Source organism: Vulpes vulpes, chromosome 6 (genome assembly GCF_048418805.1).
Source record: "Vulpes vulpes isolate BD-2025 chromosome 6, VulVul3, whole genome shotgun sequence".
In the NCBI taxonomy this organism is placed as follows: Eukaryota; Metazoa; Chordata; class Mammalia; order Carnivora; family Canidae; genus Vulpes; species Vulpes vulpes.
In genome coordinates this window covers 105,400,316-105,426,158 of record NC_132785.1, presented here as the reverse complement: position 1 = coordinate 105,426,158, position 25,843 = coordinate 105,400,316, and the positions used below count along the sequence as shown (strand labels likewise).

General features: G+C 39.3%; 1 protein-coding gene across 42 annotated transcripts in view; it reads right to left on the bottom strand.

Moving 5' to 3' along the window:
* Positions 1 to 25,843, bottom strand: part of SIPA1L1 (signal induced proliferation associated 1 like 1) — a 371,521-nt gene that overhangs the window by 325,867 nt on the left and 19,811 nt on the right. For all 42 annotated transcript variants that reach the window (XM_072761869.1, XM_072761890.1, XM_072761879.1 and 39 more), the window contains one exon: positions 9,581 to 9,669. The gene's annotated coding sequence lies outside the window, so the exon portion shown is untranslated. The remainder of the gene's footprint in view (positions 1 to 9,580; positions 9,670 to 25,843) is intronic.

The following is a 25,843-nucleotide window of genomic DNA, read 5'->3' as shown; positions in this document are numbered from 1 at the left end:
CACAGAACCCAGAAAATAGAAGACAAATCAAAGAAAAAACAACCAAGGGAATCCCCACTCCCCGACCAAGATGGTGATAAAGAGGAGTCCCAAAATGGCAGTCCTGTGGAGGCTGCACAGCAAGTCATTCACCAATAGGACATGAAACTCTGGGACTGACAACACCAGAAAAGCTGGAACTGACGGACACCCGAATATGTTTTATTATTTGAGTCTTTACAGTTCCAGCAGAATGTTTAGAGCAAAATCACTGATGTGTAGAAAGCTAAGCCAATTAAAAACAAAGTAACCAGTATCTCCAAGTTAGAGAAAGAGCAAGTAATTATTGAGTATTCTGTGGCTGTTGTCAGCAATTTTTTTTAAAGATTTTATTTATTTATTCATGAGAGACCAGAGAGAGACAGAGAGAGAGAGAGAGGCAGAGACACAGGCAGAGGGAGAAGCAGGCTCCATGCAGGGAGCCCGATGTGGGACTCGATCCCAGGTCTCCAGGATCACACCCTGGGCCGAAGGCAGGCGCCAAACCATTGACCCACCCTGGCAATTTTTAAATAATACTGTAAATATTAAATAACAGCTTGACCAAAAATTAGATAAAATTATCACTAGGAGTGGGTGCCCAGCTGGCTCAGCTGGTAGAGCATGTGACTCTTGGTCTTGGGGTCATGAGTTCAAGCCCTACATTGGGTGTGAGCCTACTTAAAATTTAAAAAAAAAAAAAAAATTTAATTATCACTGGGAGGATGGAGAAAGAAAAGTCAGGAAGTTAATTAAATCCTCATCCTCTATGGGAAATAGTCAAAAGATAATGCTTAAGAGTTGAAAAGCTGAGTCCTAGGAGTAAAAATAAGGTACTTAATATATGGCAGTAAATCCCAGAGTAAACACTAAAAAAGAAAACCTGAAAATGGTTGCTTCTGAAGAACAACAGGTGGAGCACAGGGTTTTCTCAAGTCTGATTACAATTTTACTTACTATTTAAACCAGGGATATTTTCACTTTGCTAAAAAGTAAAATAAAATAAGTTTAAAATAAAAAATAAATATTTCAAATAAAAATCTATACTGTCAACCTTGGGGTCTCTGTCAAGGAAATATTTTTAACTGAATTTGCTTTCTCTAAGCAAGTCTCAGACAAAATCAGTTTGAATAAAACACATGAAATATATATAAACAATTACAAAAAATTTAGAAACTTACTTTTTAAAAAACAAGTTGAATAAAAACATTAGCAAAAATTAAGATTACAGAAACACTAAGGCCCATATCAAATATATCCAATTTCCTGATAAATACCACAAATAATTAAGAAAGCAGAATATTTTTTCAAAAATATTCCCATCACGGGCACTTGGGTGGCTCAGCAGTTGAGCGTCTGCCTTCAGCTCAGGGTGTGATTCCTTAGTCCCGAGAGGAGTCCCACATCGGGCTCCCTGCACGGAGCCTGCTCCTCCCCTCTGCCTGTGTCTCTGCCTCTCTCTGTGTCTCTCATGAATAAATAAATAAAATCCTTAAAAAAATTTTTTTTCAAAAATTCAGCCTCAAATCATATTTAATATGCCCAAAAGGCCTTTCTACCCACAGTAATAGGCACTTTATTTCTGTTGTTCGGCTCCCCACAGTAACATGGGCTACTTTCCCATACCACCTAAGAGCTCCAAAGACCAGTTTCTCACATTCATACAGAGATATTCCTCAGTACCCCTCAGAAGGCACATTACCAGTCATTTCTAACAGAATGACTCTAAACTCCAACCCATCCAATCTCTAAAAGGTGAATTACTTCTGAGGGTATGTTTTGAAAAACAGCTTTCAAGTCACAAAAATACCAGGAAGGAAGGGGAGAAAGAGACCAGAAAATATGACAAAATTCTGAGAAACATACACATTTTTAAAATTCTTGTAACATTTTAACTCATTCCTCTGGATGTTAAATGGGAGGCTTTCTGGAAACCCTGAAATACTATTCATAGCTCCATCTAATCAGAAACATTCCAATTAAATGAATGATATTAATGTAATTATCTAAGAAAACACTCAAGGGAACTCTACAGATAGTTTCTAGAGTAGACTCCATCCTGTGGGGCAATTTCTCACTGAAGATGTATGTGGCCCATGTACTCATTCCAATGTTTGTGAAGTGTAATCTATGATTATGCAATTGAACCTTACAGCCACCTCAGGCCATTCTGTGTTTAAAGAGACGTGTTTATGTCTATATCCTGCCAAACAACCATTATACCACTTAACCTCAGTTTAACCACTGCCTGAATGAACTTGTTAGGATGATACTGAGATACAGACACAAAACAAATAATAAGCTAAGAAATGGGATGTCCACATACTAAAAGGGGGGGCAGGGATCCTTACATAATACCCCTTAGTCACCACGGAAAATGTTCTTGAGAATTTACATCCTAAAAACTGAAAATTTAAATACAGAACAGAGATAAAAATAACAAATGCCAAATTCCAAAAAGAAATGAATTCCTCTGAAGGGTGGGGTGTGTCATCTCAGAAAGCTGCCCCAAATACAATGTTCTTTCTGGATCTACCCAACCAAATCAGTAAATCTACAAACAAGAGAAAAAAAAAAATCTGAGAACAGTTTTACAATGTGCTGTATGGAGTACACTGCACTAGGTTATTGACTATAATCTACTGCCTATCAATAACAAAAGTCACTACCACCACCAAAAAAAAAAAAAAAAAAGTCACTACCACCTAATTACTTCCTAGGATCAAAGCCCACTTTGTGGGTGCCAGACTAACTCTTGGCGAACAAATCCACACAGGAAAGTTAACAAGCACATGCATTCTCTTCTGCCTGTCAATTATCAAAGATGTACTGGCCAAAAATATTTCTTTTTAAAAATGCTTAGAAATTAAAAACCAGGAATGAGACAATACACTGATGTTTGAAGTGTCCTTTACCATATGTTTTCTTACTTTTTAATAAAATAAACAGTTCGGTCTATAAGGCTAAGAGCCCAGCAAAAGATCTATTTCAATTAACCAGCCACCATATTTTAAGGCTTAAAAAGGAGAGATGCTTTAAGGAGACAGAGTAAAGGTTAAGAAGTTGATACCCACCATCACATGTACTCTACGATGCCACTTAGACCTCAATTTTGTTTTATCATTCAAGTGAAAAGTGACATAAGACTACACAAATACGTGAAACCATTTCTTTGCTAAAACTCCATCTATAATGATTATTTTTGAGAAATAACCACCCATAGCCACTTAAAATATCAAAACTATGCCTATAATAAAATCATAAGAGCCTGTATTTCAATGTACTTAAAAAAACATCACAGGCTGGGGCAGCTAGGTGGCTCAGTCAATTAAGCGGTGATTCTTGATTTCAGCTCAGGTCATGATCTCAGGGTCATGAGATTAAGCCCCCCATCAGAGTCGTGCTGGGCATGGAGCCTGTTTAAAATTCTCTTTCTCCCTCTCCCTCTGCCTGCCTCTCACTTTCTCTTTCTCTCTCATTCTCTCCTTCTCTAAAAAAATAATTAATTTAATTAATTTAATTTAAAAATAAAATAAAATAAATTTGAGGCTGCATTCTGGTACATCCATCAACAGAGAATAGATCATTTTAATCTTTCATTTGTCATGAATGAACAAACCCTTCCGGCAGTATTTTCCTTATTACTCAAGGCTAGGGGAAGCATTACTAGAATTCCATTTCGCAATTCATCTACATTACCACTGACGAATGTTCTCGCAAGTTATTTCTTACTCACGCTACTATAATTTAGGACTAGCGGCAGATGAAGTATACAGTGAACTATTTAGTCAAATATTATGTTACCATTGAGGAAACAATATTCATTTATCAAGGTTATCCTGTTAGTTAATAAATAGAATTCAGTATCAACTTCCCTTTTAATGGCCTCTTTCACTCCAAAATACCAACTACTTATTCAATATGCATTTGCTTTTATTATATTATGATACTGCTTTTATTATAAATACTTTCTACAAAATGGATACTCCAAAGCATGAACTGTGTTTGCAAAGGTTAAATTATTACTGGTACTAAAAAGCAAAATATACAAATATAAGTAATTGACAAAGTAAACTGTGATGTCATCAAGGAGATGTACCATCTCTGATTCAGTGAATTTCTGGCACTGTTAGCATCATAGGCGGAAGCAGGCCCTTTGAATCCTAGACCCATAACTAGCCATGGGCAAGTGATCTGACCTCTCTGATCCTCCATTTCTAAATGTTTAACCTGGAGACCACCACCAGTTTCACTAGGTTACTGAAAGGAATTAATAGGGCCATTTATATAATAAGCTCTTAACCCAACACCTGACGTAAGTAAGTACTGGCCAGCTTGCTGCATTGCCTATGTTAGTCAAGGGAAAAGTACAGAGCAATCACACCTAAAGGAGTTAAGAAATATGCATACTAATCTTTAAAAGTCTATCCAAATAGTGAAATGATAATACCACAAAATAAAACAAAACTTACAAAGATCATATGAAAAAGTTCTCCACAATCTAGCATATTTCACCAAATTTTTTTAAAGTCTAAGTTCTATACTGACTTGAGTAGAAAATGTCTAAGATTTCATTCACGAAACATTTATTACTTTATTACTTCATCTCCCAGTATTTGTAAAACAGAATAAATGTTTTAGTAAGAATTAACTAATGGGGGATCCCTGGGTGGCGCAGCGGTTTGGCGCCTGCCTTTGGCCCAGGGCGCGATCCTGGAGACTCGGGATCGAATCCCACGTCAGGCTCCCGGTGCATGGAGCCTGCTTCTCCCTCTGCCTGTGTCTCTGCCTCTCTCTCTCTCTGTGACTATCATAAATAAAAATAAAAATAAAAAATTAAAATTAAAATTAAAAAAAAGAATTAACTAATGGTTTAATAAGAGTTAAGAATGTTCATTAGCATTTTTTATAAAAGTAAAAGATTGGAAACAGGCTAAGTGTCCACCAAAATGGAAATACATGAAAAAAATCTTGCAGCTATAAAAAGAACAAGAGGAGTTTATATATACTAATATGGAATGATACAAGACATGGTGTTAAAAAAAATACAAAATACGTAAGACTCTATATTAATACAACCAAAGAAAAAAAAGTATGTCACATGCATACATATTTATATATTTAAATTCATACACAAGGGATCAAAAGTATGCAACCATTGGTGACCTCTTGGTTTCATTCTGCATAAATCTGTTATTTTACTATATCAGTGAGATCATACTTACACATTACTAGTGTAATTTATGAACCTCAAGGAAAGTTAAAAATAAGTTTTAGAAAGCACTGTATACTTTACAAAAGGATTTTACAATTCTTTAAATAAATCCTTTAAAATCCTTTAATAAATAGGGATGTCTGTTAAGTATCTGACTCTCGATTTCCACTCAGATCTTGATCTCAGGATCTTGAGTTCAAGCCCCATGTTGGGCCCCATGTTGTGCTCCACACCTAGTATGGAACCTACTTAAAAAAAAAAAAATCCTTTAACATAGTATCTAACTTGATCTTCTTTAGCTTCTAGAATTTAAGGTAGTATCCCTTATATTTAAAGTGAGAACAGACTCAGGTATTTATTAATCCTCGGTTAATAAATGCAGAGTCAAATAGAAACATACTCCCCCTGATCCTAAATTCAGTGTTCTGGTCTTCACACTACAGTATATCCAGAAACTGAACATGCAGTCATCTATAAGACTCTCTAAATTGGGATCCCTGGGTGGCGCAGCGGTTTGGCGCCTGCCTTTGGCCCAGGGCGCGATCCTGGAGACCCGGGATCGAATCCCACGTCGGGCTCCCGGTGCGTGGAGCCTGCTTCTCCCTCTGCCTGTGTCTCTGCCTCTCTCTCTCTCTCTCTCTCTCTCTCTATCATAAATAAAAATTTAAAAATTTAAAAAAAAAAAAAAGACTCTCTAAATCTCCATACTGCTTCTACCCATATGAGAGTCTGGAATGTGGAGGAAAAGGCATTCTGGTAGGAGTCCAGGATTAGGGTCCAGTCTCATCTACATCATTACTAAGACTTCATGGTAAATCAAACTCTACAACAATGATTCTCTAGGGGACTGCACATGAGGTTCAACAGTGATGTTTTTAAATAATACTAATACTCAAGCCTGATCTCCAGATATTAGAACTTAATCTGGGTCATTAGTATGTTTATTATAAGCTTCCCAGGTTATTTTAAGGTAGGGCTTAGTTAAGACCACAGATATCCTTATCTGATAAAAAATAAAAATAAAAGATATTAAAAACCACTTATGCTATATATATACTTTGCAAAGCTGAAACAAGGGATGCATGTTATATGGGAAAGTCCCCTATAAACAATAAAACACCTCACAAATGTAAAGGAATTATTATTCATTCATTCAAACATGTACCATGTCTTCCATGTGCCAGGCCAGAGAGAGAAGGCATCACCTTCCAGAAGCTGGAGAACTGCCATGCCCTCAATAATTGCTGAGCCATGGGAAAAGGCACAGCAGAGGCACAAAGGTGGTGGTGACCAGTCCAGCCTTAGGGTCCAGCCTTGGGTGATGGTGGGAAGAGGCCCTCAGAAAGGTGCCTAGGCAACTCAGTCAAGTGTCTGACTCTTGATTTTGACTCAGGTCATGATCTCAGGGTTGTGATATCAAGCCCATTGTGGAGCTCCACACTAAGCATGGAGTCTGCTTGAGATTCTCTCTCCTGCTCCCTCTGCCGCTCCCCCCACCACTGGCATATGCAAACGATCTCTTTCAAATGATAAATAAAACTTTTTTTTTAAGATTTTATTTATTTATTCATGAGAGACACAGAGAGAAAGCGAGGCAGAGACACAGGCAGAGGGAGAAGCAGGTTCCTCACAGGGAGCCAGATGTGGGACTCGACCCCAGGTCTCCAGGGTCAGGCCCTGGGCTGAAGGCTGCACTAAACTGCTGAGCCACCTGGGCTGCCCAATAAATAAAACTTTGAAGAAAAAAAAGGCCTGCAAAGAGGAGACCCTCAGCTAGATCTTGGTATTCTGAACAGAGGGCACACCACCAGCAGGCTAATAGTTCAAGATGGCCAGAGGTCCCTCAAAGGATGGTCTCAGGATCCTAAGGGTCCTTAAGACCCTTTCCAAGGGTCTGTGAGGTTAAAATTGTTTTAATATGGGGCTTCTGGGTGGCTCAGTGGTTAAGCATCTGTCTTTGGCTTATGACCTGGTCCTGGGATTGAGTCTCACTCACATCAGACTCCTCACAGGGAGCCTGCTCTCCCTCTGCCTATGTCTCTGCTTCTCTCTCTCTCTCTCTCTGTGTCTCTCATGAATAAATAAAATCTTTTAAAAAACTGTTTTAATATTAACACTAGCACACATCACCACCAAAACCTAGGAATAAACCAAATGTTCTCCAACTGGTAAATGGACACACTACAGTACATTCATACACTGGAATAAGACTGAGCAATAAAAAAATTTAAAAATAAATTATTGATACACACAACAGCATGGATGAATTTCAAGTGCACTATATTAAATGAAAGCCAAATTCAAAAGGCTACAACCATACAATTCCATTTACATGACATTTGGAAAAAACCACAACTATAGGACAGAAAAAAGGTCAGAGGGTGCTAAGGCTAAGGGCAGGGGAACATTTTGGGGTGATGGAAATGTTCTATATCTTCACTGTGGTTACACAACCACATGCATTTGTCAAAACCCAGAGAACTGTACACTAAAATAGGGTGGATTGCACTGTATAGAAGTTACACTTCAATAATTTTAACTTGTAAAAATAATAGTATGCTATTTGCCTTTTTCCTTCTCTTTCTCTCCTAAATGTACAGTGTTTGCCAGAAGCCGCATGACTAATGGTGTCATCACTCTCCAGCTACAAGAATGCAAGCTTGTATATTCTTAATGTTCTAAATTTTTCTCCACTTCAACACAGTGATGGATATAATCAACATAAACACAAAGCTCTCTTGGGGCTTCAATAATTTTTTTTTTAATTTTTATTTATTTATGATAGTCACAGAGAAGAAAGAGAGAGGGGCAGAGACACAGGCAGAGGGAGAAGCAGGCTCCATGCACCGGGAGCCCGATGTGGGATTCGATCCCGGGTCTCCAGGATCGCGCCCTGGGCCAAAGGCAGGCGCCAAACCGCTGCGCCACCCAGGGATCCCGGCTTCAATAATTTTAAATTAGTTTCTGAGACCCAAAAGTTTGACAACCACTGCTATAGGTGATAGGGAAGCGCAGAAGAATTCTAAGCAGAGGGTATGGGTATCTAAACCCCCAGGAAGAGTCGTGCAGGGAGATGAGTAAAGAGACACTACCCGGGCGCCTGGGGGGCTCAGTCAATTAAGCTGCCAACTCTTGTTTTCAGTTCAGGTGCTGATCTCAGGGCTTTGAGATGGAGCCCCACATCGGGCTCCCTGCTCCGTGTGGAACCTGTTTAAAAGACTCTCTCCCTCTCATTCTACCCCACTCCCTCAAATAAATAAAAATAAATCTTGAAAAAAAAAAAAAAAAAAGGAGTTACTACAGAGGTCTAACTAAGGCTGATCCCAGGAAGGAACGGAAAGAAACTATGTCCACACACCATCTGCATCTTGTTACAAACCCAAGCCAGTGTCTCTCTACTGAGCTCTCTATGTTGGTGTGTTAATGTTTTGCAAATGAATTTCTGTCAGCTAGTAATATAGTCAGGAGTTGAAACCTGCTAAAAGAGCCATTCTACAATGCATTACTAATAAGTGATTTGGGGATTACTCACTCTTCAAACGATGCCAATAATTTAAAACTGAGTTTTATATATTTTAAACTTGAAAAATAACCATCCTGAGGAGGTACAAAAAGCTAATATGGGGGGGAACTTCAATACCTCAAAATCAATTAGGAAAACTAGATAACTGATTAAAAACCAACATATCACTTCTCTGAAATACGCTTTCATTTGTATCCAGAAACACTATGACAATCCCAACTCAGCACAATGCTCTATGTGTAAATGTGAGTTTTACTTGGTGTGAGGGGGGAGGTGTTTATCTTTGGCCTACACAGTCCCCTTTCCTCCTGGGGGAAATTCATTTCTAAAACACTGGCCCTATACATTCAAGTACAGAGCTTTTTCTATAATCTTCTTATGCCCACAACTATTAGAGTACTTTGGGATGCCACAGAGGTAAAGAAATTAATGTGAAAACCATCTACGTCTTTAAACTTTGAATACATGGAAATCAGATGATAGATCAATCAATCAGTCATGGGAAGGAAGTGGTAGGTATTAGAAGGAAGATTTCCTCTACCTAAAAAAAGAAAAAACTTAAATACAATTTTATAAGCCATTTTAAATGAGTATGTGTGCGTGTAACTGCCATCACATACTGCTTCTCTAAGGGTTTTAAGTAGCCAACCCCTGTGACATGTCTGTAATCCCAAAGAGGTAGAAACCTGTCTAGAGATGTCAATTTGCTATCTTTTAGAAAGTTCACCTATACTTCCGTTCATGGGAAAGGAGGTAGGGGGCATGCCGGCCTTCTGCCAAAGGAGCTGTGTATGATTAAAGATAAAGTAAAATAAGATCCTTACCTGAAAGTACAGTCCTTTCGATCTACTTCTTATACAGAAATCTTGGATATTAGTTTACTGCCATTCACATTTGAAACTGAACCTATGGACTGAAAGGGAGGAAATAATTAATTTGAAATACATGCACAATGAAGATAAAAACATCAATTCGATCAAAGATGAAATATCCGTACACTTGTTGAAGCCAAATGGTTTCTGCAGGAAACCTGTTTTCTGTGACTCAAATCCAAAATGGAAAACGTGGGTGGTTCTTCCTGTCTCACCATTAAGAGTCAGCCAATTGGCTGATGAAGTTTTCACACAACTTAAGCTCAAACTTCAGCCTTCCATCTGCTCTAATACTGTCATACCTTAGGGAAATGAAAGAAAAATAAAGGCTTTCTTCAGCCTCAAAGTCAGGCTTTAACAGGTACCTTATTCCATCCAGACTCTATTTGAGTACAAAACTTCAAATCTTCAAAACTTCAAATCCAGATGTGAAAAATAATGAGAGCTGCATCACAAAGTAATTCAGGTGCTTTACAGCTGTCTCTGACTGGAGCTACTATTTCTAAAAAAATTACAAACTAATCTCTCCTGGATATAAGACTACAATTGCAGTGTGACTGTGGAGCAGAGGCTTCCAGCCCAGTCCATGTAACCAAAGCTGCACTCCTTCCCACCCACAAGTCACATACCATTTGCCAAGACCTGCCTGCCAACAGATACTGTATTTGGGCTTCTCAACATACACGTCTGCCAGACTGGGATACGAATCCAGTAATTCTACAGGGTATTTCCGCATATCCACCTAGAGCTAGTCAACCAGCCAGTGTGATAGAGACAACTGAAAACACACACACTATGGGACACCTTCAAGGAGAAAGAGACCGTGGGTAGGAGATACTAGCATGGTATATCATGTACACCCTTCAGCCAAAGGCCTCCTCACCTTTACACCAGTAATCAGTGGAAAATATGCAAATATAAGACCATAACAATTTAGATGGCTACTTCCAACATTAATACAAGGATTCCAAGTGGCAAACCACTCAAGAAGAGCAACTGTCCAGGTCCTAAAGATTCCAGGCCCCATCTGAATATCCCTCCTGCCTCAGGAGGCTGTCTCAGAAATGCTAAGAGGCTCAGAGAGCTCCCCTTGCTTAGCCTTTCGTGAGCCACGCTCTTACACATCAACCCCCCTGCAGTCACAGAGGAGAATCTATCAGCCAGACTAAAGCAAGGGGCACTGGCTCCCAAAGGATGCATCCCAAGGAAACTGCTCTGTGGCAAGACCGTGAAACTTGAAATACATGCACCATCTGTACTTTTAAATTTCAGGAAGTTTTGGTATGGAGGCACTAAGCAGATTATGAGCAAATACATATCATAAGCTCTCCGAACTGGAAGAGGCTGTAATACCCCATTACCACTGTAAAACCATCATCCTACAGATAAGATGAAGTCAGAATCTCCTAACTGCCAGCCCAGTGCTCTTCCTATCACACCCTGCTCTTTAATCAACTAGGGAAACGATGTTTTGGAGCATATCAAAATCAAGCTACAACCCCACTGCAGGATTAACATAAAAGATTAAGAAGCAAAACCTTTAGAATAATTCCCTGCTGGAGAAGGGGTAGGGCAGGGTTGGCCATCTTTCTCCATACAAATACGATCTAATCTTCAGTGAAAATGTACATATAAAATTATATACAAAGATCATCTCTTTCTTTAAAAAACTACATCGCTTCCAAACTTGTACCTCCAGCAAAAAAACACAAAGCATAATGCCTTACTTTACTGACACAGAATGTTGAACTAACAAAAATAGCAATCCTTTCTTCACAAGTTGAGGTTGAAAATATTTTCTAAATAAGGTATTTTCACTGTGCTATAATTAATTTCCTCTATTACAATATATTAAACTTCAGAGCAAATCAAGTAGATTTTATTCCCCCATTGTAGTTTTCTTTAAAACTCTGATTTAATGCTTCAAAGACCATAACAATAAAGTAATCTTTCACTCTGTTCATTTCTCCAATTCCAGATCACAATTCCACAAATAACAAAAATATGCTTGCTTATACATATAAAAAGAGAAGAAGGCCATTTGTATAGGATGGAATATCTGCATGCATTTTTAAAACTTTTAAGATAAAACCTAAATCTTTGAACAAATACATAGGTTATCAGAGAGGCCTATTATTAAGGATATTTCAGTCATAATTTGTGACAAAGCTAGTACCAATTCTGCCATGAATTAGTTGTGCAATACTGGGCAAGTCATTTAACCTTTGGGTTTAAGCTAACATAACAAGCCAAAATAGTCAACTTCTAAGATATTTTCTAGGTTTCTGAACATCCTCCTCAGACATTAAGGATCATCTTCATTTCCCTTGAATCCCAAAAATTTAATATATCCTTAAATAATACAAACAAGCATTTTATAAGTTACATTATGCCCCAGAACTTACCAGAAAGCTGCCAGCAGTTTAGATAAATGAAAATTTCAGAACATTGTGGACTTTATCTGCATTAAATGTATCTCCCTGTCTCGTGTTCCAGCTTCTCTGAGCAGGCGTAAAAATGTACTTTCACATCTGGATGACTCTGTTGAAGAGTTTTCCCCAACTCTCCCCAGGCTTTGACTCCTTCCTTCCTCTTCCCATCCCTGCTGCCTCAGGACCCTGATACCCTGAAATCTGGCTCTATCTGCCACAATACTGAAAATGAAAAGTTTTTCTATCATTAGGTTTCAAACCAGCTACCATCCAAATATCTATATCTGTATCTAAATCTGTACATTTTGACCACAGAAATCTAGATTTTTAACGTCTAGAGAATGTTCCACTGATAATATCTGAAAATTTAATGGTGTTTTCATCTGAAGCCGAGTTCCTTACTGCCAAATAAGCAAGGAAGTTCCAGAACACTATTTATAACACAACTCATAACCTTAAGATAATTTTCTTTATGTACCAACTAGTGACTGTGCCATCCCCAGTGAGTTTATGAATAAAATAAGCACTAGGACTGAGAATCTGGCATTTTACTAGTAGAAATCCTAAAGAGTAGTTGCTTTTTGCCAAGTTCATTCATTCATATACTGACTGAGCATCTCCTACAGGGTAGGCAATATTTATTCTCTGTGCTGGAAATCCAAAAACTGATACAAAGTCAGCCTTCATGGGGTTTGTAGTCTAAGGGAGGAGACACACAACAGGACACACAGACTATATGAACATAATAGAGACATGATATATACTACATACTCATAAACAGTCAAATTAACACACAGACATATTACATGGGAAATACGTATAATGTGAGAGGGACTATGTGCTATTGAAAAGGAGGTGGCCAGAATAGCAGAGGAAGTGGATTCAGGCATGAAGGGAGGGAAGGTGAACTGCAATCTTATGTGGGTCAGGGTAAGACTCACAGCAAGGGCAGCATCGGAGCACAGACTTGAAAGGGCTGAGAAGTGAGTCAAACTAAATTTTCCTTATAATTTTTACCTTGCACTGACCAAGCATGTAACAGAAATGCCTTATCAAAACAATGACATATGAGCAAATTTATGAACAGCTCAGAAGAGTAAACAGAAGAGAACTGTGCATCAACTGCCTTCATTTTTGTAGCTCAGTGTACTAAGTTGAAACTTACATCTTCAATTAGGCATGCTCATTATGTATTTTTTTCTTCCCTGTTAGTTTGAACAAAATTCTTAGAGCCTGATCCATTTTCCTTAAAAGTCCAGAACAATTTTCCAAGTATTCCTTGAAGCATGAAACAACGGTATTATTCAACCAGCAAGCCACTGAGACATCCCAACTATCACATGAGGACTTAAATCTCAGTATGAGAACCCACGAGGCACTGGAGCTTCATCCCACTGGGGAGAAACCTGTGCTTTCCCAGAGGGGTTGGTGGGGAAAGACCAGGCAAGCTGTGAAATCAGGAGGCCTCCCCCCACCAACCAGCTGTCTAACCTTGAGCAAATCTCTTCACTCTGGGCTTGGATTTCCTCAACTATAGAATCAGGCCACTGGACCACATTAATTTTATAGTTTGAATAGTTATTTCCAAGCCCATTCCAAGGCTGGGTTCACTTCAGAAAAAAAGTTAAGTAAATAACCATATCCAAAAAATTATAACACTGCTAATCCACCATCAGAGATCCATACACTTTAATTTGTTCTTCTGAGAACAGTAATGAATTTGTCTTAACTCCTGCATCAAATCTCAACTCTCCCTCTCGGATCAAAAAAAGATTCACAAGGATGGGTCTGGACTAGTTCACCAAAGACAAAAGAACTTGCAAAAAAAGATAGTATTTCTGTCTTGGCTTTATTATCAACATACTCTTAAGTAGACTAATATGGAAATCCTAAACTAACACAAGCATGCACCTGCTGAGGGGTTTTAAATATTCTTCATGCACCACCAATTCCAATTTTAAAAAATGTGTTTTTAAAGAGTAGGCTTCCATCAAAGTTACTTGCGATCCATTAGTCTTCTTACTACTATATTATTTCAAATAGGTGCCATGATTAGCATCTTATTCAGAGAGCCCCAAGATCTACACTTCCCACCACCATTAACAGCTCCCTTCTGTGTAAAGCCCACTTTCTCGATGCAGATTTAAAAAGGAAGCAAATAAACGAACTGAGGATGGAAGAATTGTTTCCTGACTTCTTTGCCCTATGGTACAGGCAAAGTAAATTAGGTTCTGCCAACCAGGCACAGCACACAGGACTCCGTCAGAAAAGAGTCATGTTACTTGGGAAAAGAAGCAAGGTGGAAGGATATGTGGTACCCACTTTGCTGGCAACATGCAGTGCTTCTGGCTCTGGCTCCCTGACTTGGAGCATCCCAACCCAGGCAGGGGCAGCAGCCCCTCAAAGGGCCAATCCCACAGTGCTGTACCAGCAACCATTCCCAGAAACTTGGCCTACAGGCTCTTTCTTCAGCCCTCCTGATGATTTGCTAAGCTACCTATCACCTCTAATAAATCCCCCTCTGTTTACACTAACTAGAATAGATCTTAGTATCTGTAACCAAAAACTCTGACCAATTCACGTAGCACATATTCCTTTCATTATTTCCATACACAAGAGCTGAGATTGAAAGACACAAGAAACACATAGAACATTCCACCATAAGTCAAGAGTTCTTTGTTTCCAGCCAGGGCTCAAATCCACAATCAACACTTGCAACCTTTCCTTATACGTACTTTCTCATAAATTTCATCGCCTCTGCCATGCACGGAGAAGAAAATGATTTTTGCCTAACTAATTTTCTATCAATAAAGAGTCTGATGACAGTAACTTGGCGAGATATTTGAGAACAGGATATAATAAACATCGTTTTCCATACCAGCTCAAGTTTATGGAGAGGCCTGCAGTGTTAGGCAGCACTTTGAGAACATTCCCAAACTGCAGACAAGGTGATCTAATGCTGTGTTGCGATGCCAAAATGATCAGCACTCTATGCCAAGGCATACCTTAATTCACAAAGCAGCAATGAACTTTTCACTTATTTTCACCCATCCCTCAGGGCAAGATAATCATAGTAAAACCACAGACACATCAGGTAACTAAAATATAATCCTATGACCTAACACCAAAAGCAGACTAGAAATGCTGAGAAGTGATTATGCATGTTAAAATTCTCTTCTCGGCAGAAAGACACTAAGTCCCATAAAATCAGTTGACAAAAATGAGAAAAGTAATCAGTTGTTAGTAATACTGTTCTTTGAAATGGCAGAAGAATCTTACAAAGGACATTTGATATCTCTGAATTATCAAATTACTCTGTACTATCAAACTGCACAAAAATATTTCTTAGGTAATACTCAAAGGCCAAACTTCTGTAGAAAAAGATCACTTACACACTTCTGAAGCCAATTAATGACACTGATACTCAAAGGCGACTCAGCACTCTGCCAAATAGAAAGCAGGTATTCAATTCAAAGGAAAGCACAAGTATGCATCAACAGAGACTCCAGACAAGTCTACCAATGTTAGTGCCAACCTTGCCCAGGGTCCCAGGCACTCAGAGCAATTCCAGCTTCCTTACTGCAGCACCACCTCCCCCTCCTGCTGCCCCAAATCACTTTTATCAAATACTCGGCAGCACATTTAGCTTTAACACTGGCGGTGGGGAGAATGGGAATCCACAAAAGTCAAAAATAACTGTATTTTTCACTAAGGACAAGGCAAATCAAGTTGCTAAAGAAAACTCAGAGCTTGGCTTCTTCAAAACAAAATTTTAGGAACAATAATTTCATGGAGCTTCTAGGCAAGGAAGTTACTAAGATGAGTATGGAGTTTTACTATGATTACACGTGCACCATATGTGTCCTTGAGATGCATCTGGCTCTCTCTCTCTCTCTTTTTTTAAGAAATGAAGTATTTCTGGGCTAGAAATGACACATAGCCTACTTTGGAGGTTTTTTATGGTTTCTCATATTTAGACTCTAACCTCAATCCACTGCAGGTTTAAGGATAGATATGATGCTCATTCATTAATAGTATCAAAGTCAAAAACACATATGTAATGTTGCAGATGAGTGATTCTCAAAGCTAGTCTGCAAAACCATACCTGCAATTGTAGGTCCTCAGAGAAATGAGGGGGAAAAAATTGTTCATGAGTATTTCATAAAGCTAGCTAAATGTATCCAATTTAAAGGGTCGCTCTTTATTCTGAGACTATGTCCTTTCTACTCATTTGGTATTCAAATAGCCTTTCTTTATGAAATGCTGAATTTTTAAAATTTTTTAATTTAAATTCAATTAATTAACATATATATTACTAGTTTCAGAGGTAGAGTTTTGTGATTCATCTGTTGCATATAACACCCAGTACTCATTACATCACGTGCCCTCCTTAATGCCCATCACCCAGTTACCCTATCCCCTACTCACCTCCCCTCCAGTAACCTTCAGTTTGTTTCCTATAGTTAAGAGTCTCTTATGGCTTATCTCTCTCTCTCTGATTTCAGCATATTTTGTTTTCTCTCCCTTCTCCTATCATCCTCTGTTTTTGTTTCTTAAATTCCACATATAAGTGAAATCATAAAATTGTCTTTCTCTGATTGACTTATTTTGAAATCATGAAAATTTTAAAATTTGATCTATAACATGCAAGTTTGGGTACCACTGCTCCAGATTTTCTGTGCCTTCTCTTTTTCCAACATCCCAACTCCCCTTCTTCCAGTTGCTCAGGCAAAAAATAAAAATAAAATAAAACCTAATGCTACTCTTGGCTCCTCTTTACCCCCTCCCCACTTCCAGATCATGAGCATATCCTGTCAGCCTTGCTCTCAAAACACATCCATATCAATTACTTCTCACCACCATAATGAAGATACAGAATATTTCCATCACCCCAAAACATGATATCAAAATAGCCCAATAAACATATGAAAAAGGGGCAGCCCCGGTGGCGCAGCAGTTTAGCGCCGCCTGCAGCCCAGGGCGTGATCCTGGAGACCCTGGAGTCCCGCGTTGGGCTCTCTGCATGGAGCCTGCTTCTCCCTCTACCTGTGTCTCTGCCTCTCTCTCTCTCTCTCTCTCTCTCTCCCTCTCTGTGTCTCTATGAATAAATAAATAAAATCTTTAAAAAAAAAAAAGTATGAAAAAGTCCTCAACTGCCTTAGTCTACAGGGAAATACAAATCAAAGCCATGAATGAACACCTCTAACACCCACCAGAACAGCTACAGTTAAATGGCAGGCAATACAAAGTGTTGCCAAGAATGTGGAGCTCCCATACGGTGCTGATGGATAACCATTTTGGAAAGCTGTTTCTCAGTATCTACTAAAATGAATATACATATACCCCATGACCCAGCAAGTCCACTTCTAATTATATCCCCACCAAAAAAACATACACAGAAAAGGCAGCACTATTCACTTGCCAAGGACAGGAAACAACCGTGGTGTCATCATACAATGGAATGCCCTACAGCAACAAAAAATGAATGAACTACAAATACTTGTAAGAACATGGATGAATCTCACAAACACCATGTTGAATGCAAGAAGTCGGGAACAAAAGAATATATTACATATGACTGCATTAATATAAAGCTCACAAACTATGGAATTAGTAGTCAAGGAGTAGTACTTTGGGAAGGGGTGACTGAGCCTTCTGAGGAGCTAGTAATATTCTTTTTTAAAAAAAAGATTTTATTTATTAGAGAGTGTGTTTGAGAGAGAGCACAAGCAGGGGGAGCGGCAGGGAGAGGGAGAGGAAGAAGCAGGTTCCCCGCTGAGCAGGGAGCTCGATGTGAGGCTCAATCCCAGGACCCTGGGATATGACCTGGGCCGAAGGCAGACACTCAACAGACTGAACTACTCAGGAGCCCCAGGGCCTAGTAATGGTCCACTAATCTGAGTGCCGATTACAAAAATGTATTCACTTTATAAAAACTCATCCCACTGCACACTTGTGCTTTTTGCACTCTTCTATATGTTTTTTATACTATAACACAAAATATTGTTTTGTTTTTAATAACCTTCTCAGTAAGGCTTTCTCTGGCCTGGCTTCATGATTATGTCTACCACTGCTGAGTATTCCATATCCTTTCCGCCCTCCCCCTTATTTTTCCTCTTTAGCACTTGCCAATATCTCAATATTGTCTATTTTACATACCAGATAGATTTTACAAACTTACCTTGCTTACTGTCTATCTCCACACACCAAGCTCAAAGTTCAATGAGCACAACTATTTTGTCCACTCTGCTGAGTACACACTACTGAGTCTCTGGTGCCTAGAACAATGCCAGCATCGATAGGAGGCACTTAATAAACACTGATTTAATTCATGTGTTAATTACACAGCCTTGCCCAATGCAATTATGCTCGTGGATTGGAGTAAATTCTCTTACTGGACAATTTACTCCCCCAGTAAGCAGGGTATGCTCAACAAGAAGCCAGTTCTGTTCTGTTCTGACTTCATACTTCTCCACATGGTTCCCAGACTTCTCATTTGCCTGATCACTCGCTGGATGCTCCCATTTTTCCTATTTCCAGATCAGGTTCTGGCCAGTTTGGGGTACAACACTAACACTCTAAGTTCTGTAACATCCACATTTATAAATGAAACCTAAGGCTGCATTAACTTCTTTCTTAGCAAAATCTACCCTATGGACTCATACTGAGTTTTAAGGTCAAATAAACATAACAAAGAAACTTATCTCTATTCAATTTTTTGTTGTTGTTCACATAAACACATAAATCAAGAAATAGTCCCATCTTATACTGGGGTCTTTGGCTTCTGGACCTAAATGTAGACATTTTCGGGGGTCTCTCTCCCTGATCCCAAGAGCAAGTTTTAGCTCTTCATTCCAACCCTTGAATTTTTTTATCTTTTGTTAAGGATTTTATTATTTTTAAGTATGTCTATGCCCAGTGGGGGCTTGAACCCACAACCCTGATGGGGAAACACAGGGCTAGCTGAGGACAGGGCATGAGTCTGGGGCAGCACAGGACAAGTCCTTGAAACAGGCAGAGGGACATTCCTTCTCTGGACTCAACTGCCTCAATGTTTATACTTTGCTAAGGGCAAAATACAATCTTAGCCTGACCCCTGGGGATCCTGTGAGTCTACTTCAAGATATAAAAATTCCTTTAGAAATTTTCTTTATCTCGGGCAGCCCCAGTGGCACAGCGGTTTAGCGCCGCCTGCAGCCCAGGGCGTGATCCTGGAGACCCTGGATCGAGTCCCGTGTTGGGCTCTCTGCATGGAGCCTGCTTCTCCCTCTGCCTGTGTCTCTGCCTCTCTCTCTCTCTCTGCATCTCTATGAATAAATAAATAAAATCTTTTAAAAAAAAAATTTCCTTTATCTCTAAACCCCCAAGGTACATGTTGGCAATCATCCTCCAAGCACACAGGCCACCGATACACATCTGCAGGGTCTCATGACTCAGGTTTTATTAGACGTAGTAAGTGACCTTTTCCCAAAAATAGCTAGCCCCCTCAAGCTCCTGGAAACCTTGCTTCCAAAATTCCTTAGAGTGTATCCTCAAACCCCTCCCAACTCCCAGGTATATAATCAGCTACCCTTCACAGGCCCCGGGCAGCAGCTCTTCCTGCCCACAGGTCCTGTCTCTGTGCTTTAATAAAATCATCATTTTGCACCAAAAACATCTCAAGAATTCTTTCTTGGTCATCGGCTCCAGATCTCACCTATATTCCAAAACCTCATCAACTCCAAGATCAAGAGTTGTATGCTCCTCCGACTGAGCCCCAATGCTTGAATTCTTTTAAGGCAGTGTTTCTCAACCTTTTTTTTTTTTTTTTAAATCAGTCCCCAAGGAGACTTTTTGGACATTTTCCTAAATCACACTTTCCCATGAAATTGTAATCCACAAATATACTGTATGTGTATTTATGTACTAGTGTACATCACACTTCAAATATTAAAGAATAAAATTTCTGGGCCCCCTCAATTTCACTTCCTTGAATGTGTGTACTTTAAAACCCCACTTCTATCAACTACACTACCTTACCTTTCTAATTTTGCTTCACTTGGACATCTGTCAACAATAAAATCATTTCAGTAAAAGATAAAAGTTATGGCGCTGAGATCAAGAGTTGTACACTCCACTGACTGGCTCAGGCGTGTTACTCTTGATCTCAGGACTGTGAGTTCAAGCCCCATGTTGGGTGTGGAGCCTACTTTAAAAAAAAAAAAAAAAAGATAAAAGTTGTAACCCAGGGAAGTACAGAGTTCAACAGCACAGTAGGAAAGGCTTCCCTCCCAGCTGACACTAATCCATTAAAACTACTATTTTTAAAGTATACTTCTCCAACAAGCGAGAAACCCACCAAATACCCAGATTTATTTTCTCATTCATAAGGACAGCATTCTGTTAAACTAGACACTTTGTTGAATTCAAAAGCTGTCCCTTAGCTAGCAATCTATCTAACCTTCTTAAAATCTATTTTTAAAAAGAACACAAGATTAGCACAAAATGACTTATTTCAGTCTTTCCTAAATCCCTCTAAGAATCTGTTCCTATTCTTGTCCTCCTGGCCTGCGTCCGCCCTATCTTGACTCTTGTAGGAGGTTCCCCTTGCCCTAGGTTCAGATTAGTACTTTTTATTTTCCACATTACTAGCAAACTGTTTAAATGCAAATCTGATCTGTGGCTCCCAGGATATTTTAAATCTTTCTGGAGCTTCTCCAGCCTATGAGATAAAAGTCCCAACTCCTCGGCATGATCTGCAAGGATTTTTCACTGCAAAGCCAATCACTGGCCAGCCACATCTTCTCGTTTCTAGAAAGTTTTTCATAATCACTTTGCCCAGGATAGCAGAAATGCTCTTATGCCCATGCCAGCTCATACTTGCCCACCCATCTCATTCCCTCAGCCCTTAGTATCTTCCTATTTTAGAAGCAACAAAGACTTCCTCTTCTTTCCCTCTTCTTTCCCTCTTCTTCCCAGGGTCACAAAGCACCTCATAACCAGCTTCACAGGCACTCTGCATACATTTGGTAATACTTGCTCATCAGGATGGGTCCATTTTCCCCCAGAGTTGAGCCACTGAAAAGATGCATGCAAGGAAATGCACTAAGAATACTTGCTACAGGCTGATATCCTAAATAGGGGGCTTGACATTCATCTTTGTATTCCTAGCACCAGGAGTACCAGGAACCTATGAGAATTGGAAGCCTAATAAATATTTTTGGAATGACAGAAATCATGCTGGATCCAGATAACTACTACCTCTTTCTCTCAGGGTTATCAAATCACCTGTTTAAACCTAGATTCAATTTCTGCCAGAAATTCACATGCAACTCAATCCATTTTTCTTTCTTTAGAAAACAAAAACACTGATTTCAGAAGCTTCTCTCACCTTCTCATTTCTTGAAGTTTCCAACCGGGTTCCTGGAAAATAATTGCAGTTTTCAGTATCCTAGGAAACAACTCATTTCAGCCTGGAGATATTTACCTACTTGAACTGAGTGAGAATGCTCTCACTTTACTGCATCTTTTGTATTCTACCTTTCTTGGTCTGAAAACCACTCTTTGCTAGGGAAGATAGGAGGAGTGAATGGCTTTGCACTCCCTCTTTTAATAGTAAAGTGAGTCTAGCTTCATTCTTCTTCCTCATCTTGTATAGACTGAAAACTAATTTGCATATACCTAATCTTTATTAAAGGTGAACACAAATATACTTTATGACACAGCAAGTCCACTCTTAGACATATACCCAACAGAAATGCATGCCCACATGCACCTCAAAGGACCTAATAGCCAAAGATCAAAAACTGAAACCCAAATGCCAATGAAGAGCAGAACATATAAATATCTGTATATCCATACACTGGAAAACTATAGAGCAATAAAAAAGAACTGCAGCTATAAACAACATATGAAGAAATTTTACACGTTAAACAAAAGAAACCAGGTACAAATAAAAAGATGCTTTGCGATCCCATTTCTACAAATTTCAAAAATATGTAAAAACAAATCTATGATGTTAGGAAGTAAAGAGTGGTTATCTTTGGAGAACAAGGCTAGTGATGGCAAAGGTGTATGAGAAGGCTTCAGGGGGCTCGTAATGTTCTCTTTCTCAACCCTGCACAGTGATTACACACGTCTCCATCTACTGATGATTTATTAAGTTCTATCTTTACAATGCACTTGATACGTGTTATATTTACAAAAAGTTTTCTTAGATCACTATGGTAATTTCAAATCCTTCTCTCCAAGTCATGGGTCATCCTAGATATAACCTTTCTAAATATTTTTTGTCCTTCAGGCTGTTCTTTTGTTTGAATGCTTACTACTATGTACCTATTTCTTTTGTACACCACTTATAAACTGCCTTCCTAAGAAAGTAGAAACAATCCACAGAATAGCAGAAAACTTTTTCAAATCATTTCTGTTAAAAGATTTGGATCTAGGGTATATAAACAACTCTTATGACTCAACAGGAAAGGGGCGACTGGGTGGCTCCGTCAGGTAAACGTCTGCCTTAGGCTCAGGTCATGATCCTCAGGGTCCTGGGATGGAGCCCGCATCAGGCTTCCTGCCCAGTGAGAAGTCTGCTTGTTCCAATTCTCCCTCTGCCCCTCCCCCTACTTGTGTTTTCTCTCTCTCTCAAATAAATAAAATCTTAAAAAAAAAAAAAAAGACTCAACAATAAAAAGACCTACAACTCAATTTTAAAATGGGCAGAAGATCTGAACAGACATTTCTCCAAAAAAGTTATACAATAACCAATAAACACATGAATGATGATCAACATCATTAGTCATTATGGAAATGCAAATCAAAGCCATGATGAAACTCCACTCCACACCCATTAGGGCTGCTAAAATAAAAACACCAAACAGTACACCAAGTGTTGCCAACAAGTGTTGGCAAGAATGTGGACAAACAGGAATCTTCACACACTGCCATTGGGAATGTGGCAGTACAGCTACTTTGGAAAGTCTGACAGCTTATACATATGGTTACTAAAGTCGCCAGTAATTCCATTGATAGGTATGCACCCAAGAGAGATGAAGACATGTGCACATAAAAAAGTACACATGAACAGTAACATTCTTCTTAATACACAAAAAGTGAAAATAACCCCAATGTTCATCAAATAATGGATATACAAAATAGTGTATAACCATACAATGGAATATAACTCGGTAATACTACAACATGGATGGTCCTTGAAAACATTATGCTAACTGAAAGAAGCCAGACACAAAAGACCACATGCTATAGGATTCCATTTATATGAAACATTCAGAATAGGTAACTCTGTAGACAGCAAGAGTATTGCTTGCTTAGGTCTGAAGGGATCAGCAGGGCTGGGGGTGGAAAGGTGGGCAAGAGCTAAAGGGCTTAAGTTTCTTTTTGAGGTGATGAAAATGTTGTCATACTGACTATGATGGTGGTTGTACAAAGCTGTGAATATCCTAAAAACCAGTGAATTGTACATTTTCAATGGGCTAATTATGGTATGTGAATTATATATCAATAAAGCTGTTATTTTTTTAAAATCTGGCTTCTTTTGCAATGGCCCCAAACAGCTGTGCTGCCTTCTACAGAAGCCGGATCCATTTTTGCTTATCAGTGTGATTTGGAATCTACAATCACAACTTTTGTTTCTTGGAGCTTCCCATCCATCTGGATGAAACCATACTCCTTTTTATAGTTCTGCTGGCCTTGGAGGTACCCTATCCTTTCTCTGAGCTTTGTGAACTCTCCTTCTAAAAATCTAGGCTGTAAGGCTCTTCCACCATGTAGAAATGGAAGCCACTTTTACCCAAAGTTCTTAGCATGAATCAGTGAGTCACAACTTTCATCTTTACCTTCTAAAAGTAGACCAAGGACTTATCAGATGTCTCCATTTATCAGGTTGAGATTTCCACAAATACACAGATAGTTGAAATGCACCATTTATAAACTAACTTATCCTGTGCCAGCTTTGAACTTATACATATTTATTCAGGGATGCATGTAAGATTAGGCTCTAGGAATACAAAATTGCAAAAGACACAGTCCTGGCCTTCAAGGTCTAACAGGAGACGCGAACACAGAAAAATAACACTAACATATTCTGACAAAGCTCTGCCAGGTTCTCTCTATCCTAGCACTGAATAAGTGACTTGTAATTTTCTGTTACCCGTATGTCAACCTGGCTTACTTTCATGAGAAGGGATGCGCCCTTTGAGTCCCAAGGACTGACAATGACCTGAATGGGAGAGCTTCAACAAAGTCTTGATTGAGTCTGTGAATGAGAAAGTATGAATACACAAGGAGAACAAAGTACATCCTACATAAGCACCCATCCTGCCCTCTTAACCTCTTCTCAGTGACAAATCCCAGCCATACTTGGCCTTGGCGCAGCCCTTGTGGAGGCCAGCAGGGGAGTGAATTAAGCTGAGAAGATAACCCAGGTTGATTCCTCCCTCTTTGCCCCCTGACCTCTCCTTCATCTGAGCTCTTGGCTTTCCTACCCCTACCTGTCCTCCATCTGACACCTGGGGGAAAATGCTCAGGATAACCTTTCAAAGATAACCAGGATGAGATGGGATGTTCCCATGTAACGTAGACAGAATTTATTATCTCCAAGAACCCATAATTATAGCCCAAATGAAATACATTTTTCCATCAGTCTTTAAAAACCCAAGGGAAAGAAACCAGGGCTTGCTGGAAAGCTGGGAGGGTTTGCAAGAAGGGAAAACGGGCAGTTGACATGGATTAGGCTGAGTATCTATTATGTGCCAGACCCTGTACCTGCTGCTATACAACTGCCATCATAATGAGAGCTCCCAGGGGCGCCTGGGTAGCTTAGTGGGTTGAGCACCCAGCTCTTAATCTGAACTCAGGTCTTGACCTCATGATCATGAGTTCAAGTCCCGCACTGGGCTCCATGCTGGATGTGGAGCCTACTTAAAAATAATAATAATTATTATTATTATATTATTAATCAGTCTAATGTCTGCCTTCAGCTCAGGTCACGATCCTCAGGGTCCTGGTATCAAGCCTACATCAGGTTCCCCACTCAGTGGAGAGCCTGCTTGACCCAACTCTAATTATTATTATTATTATTATTATTATTATTACTATTAGAGTTTCCATCTATTGGTACCAAACCCAAACTATGGGGAGGGCATGACATACATCGTCTCATTTCTTCTTGACAATAACCTTGTGAATGAAAGCATCATCACTGTCCCCTTTTTAAAAAGAGGGAAGAGGAGCACCAGAGTGGCTCAGTGGTTGAGCGTCTGCCTTCAGCTCAAGTCCTCATCCCGGTGTCCTGGGATTGAGTCCTGCATCAGAGTCCTGCAGAGAGTCAGCTTCTCCCTCTGCCTATGTCTCTGCCTCTCTCTCTCTCTCTTTCTCTCTCTCTCTCTCTCTAAGTCTCTCGTGAAAAAATAAATAAAATCTTAAAGAAAAAAAAAAAAAGGTTGAGGAACCGCCTGAGGCCCCAGTGGTGGGGTGGAAACCAGGTCTCCTCCCAAAGCCTGCATGTGCTGCTTCCACTTACCAAGAAACACTGTGTAACATGAGAATGCAACTTAGTGTCTGTACCCATATTCTAAATCTAAACGGTAAAAAGGAGGGAAATTCCTTCCTCAAAAGTTGGCTTTGAAAATTAAATGAGACAATATATCCAAAAAAGTACTAGTACACAACAGACTCTCAAAAATAAAACTGTTTCTTTCTTAATGCCTTTTGTTTTGTTTTGTTTTGTTGCTTCTTCTGTTGTAACTTCGTGGCCTTAAACCAGGAGCAACAGGGCACGCTGTAATCT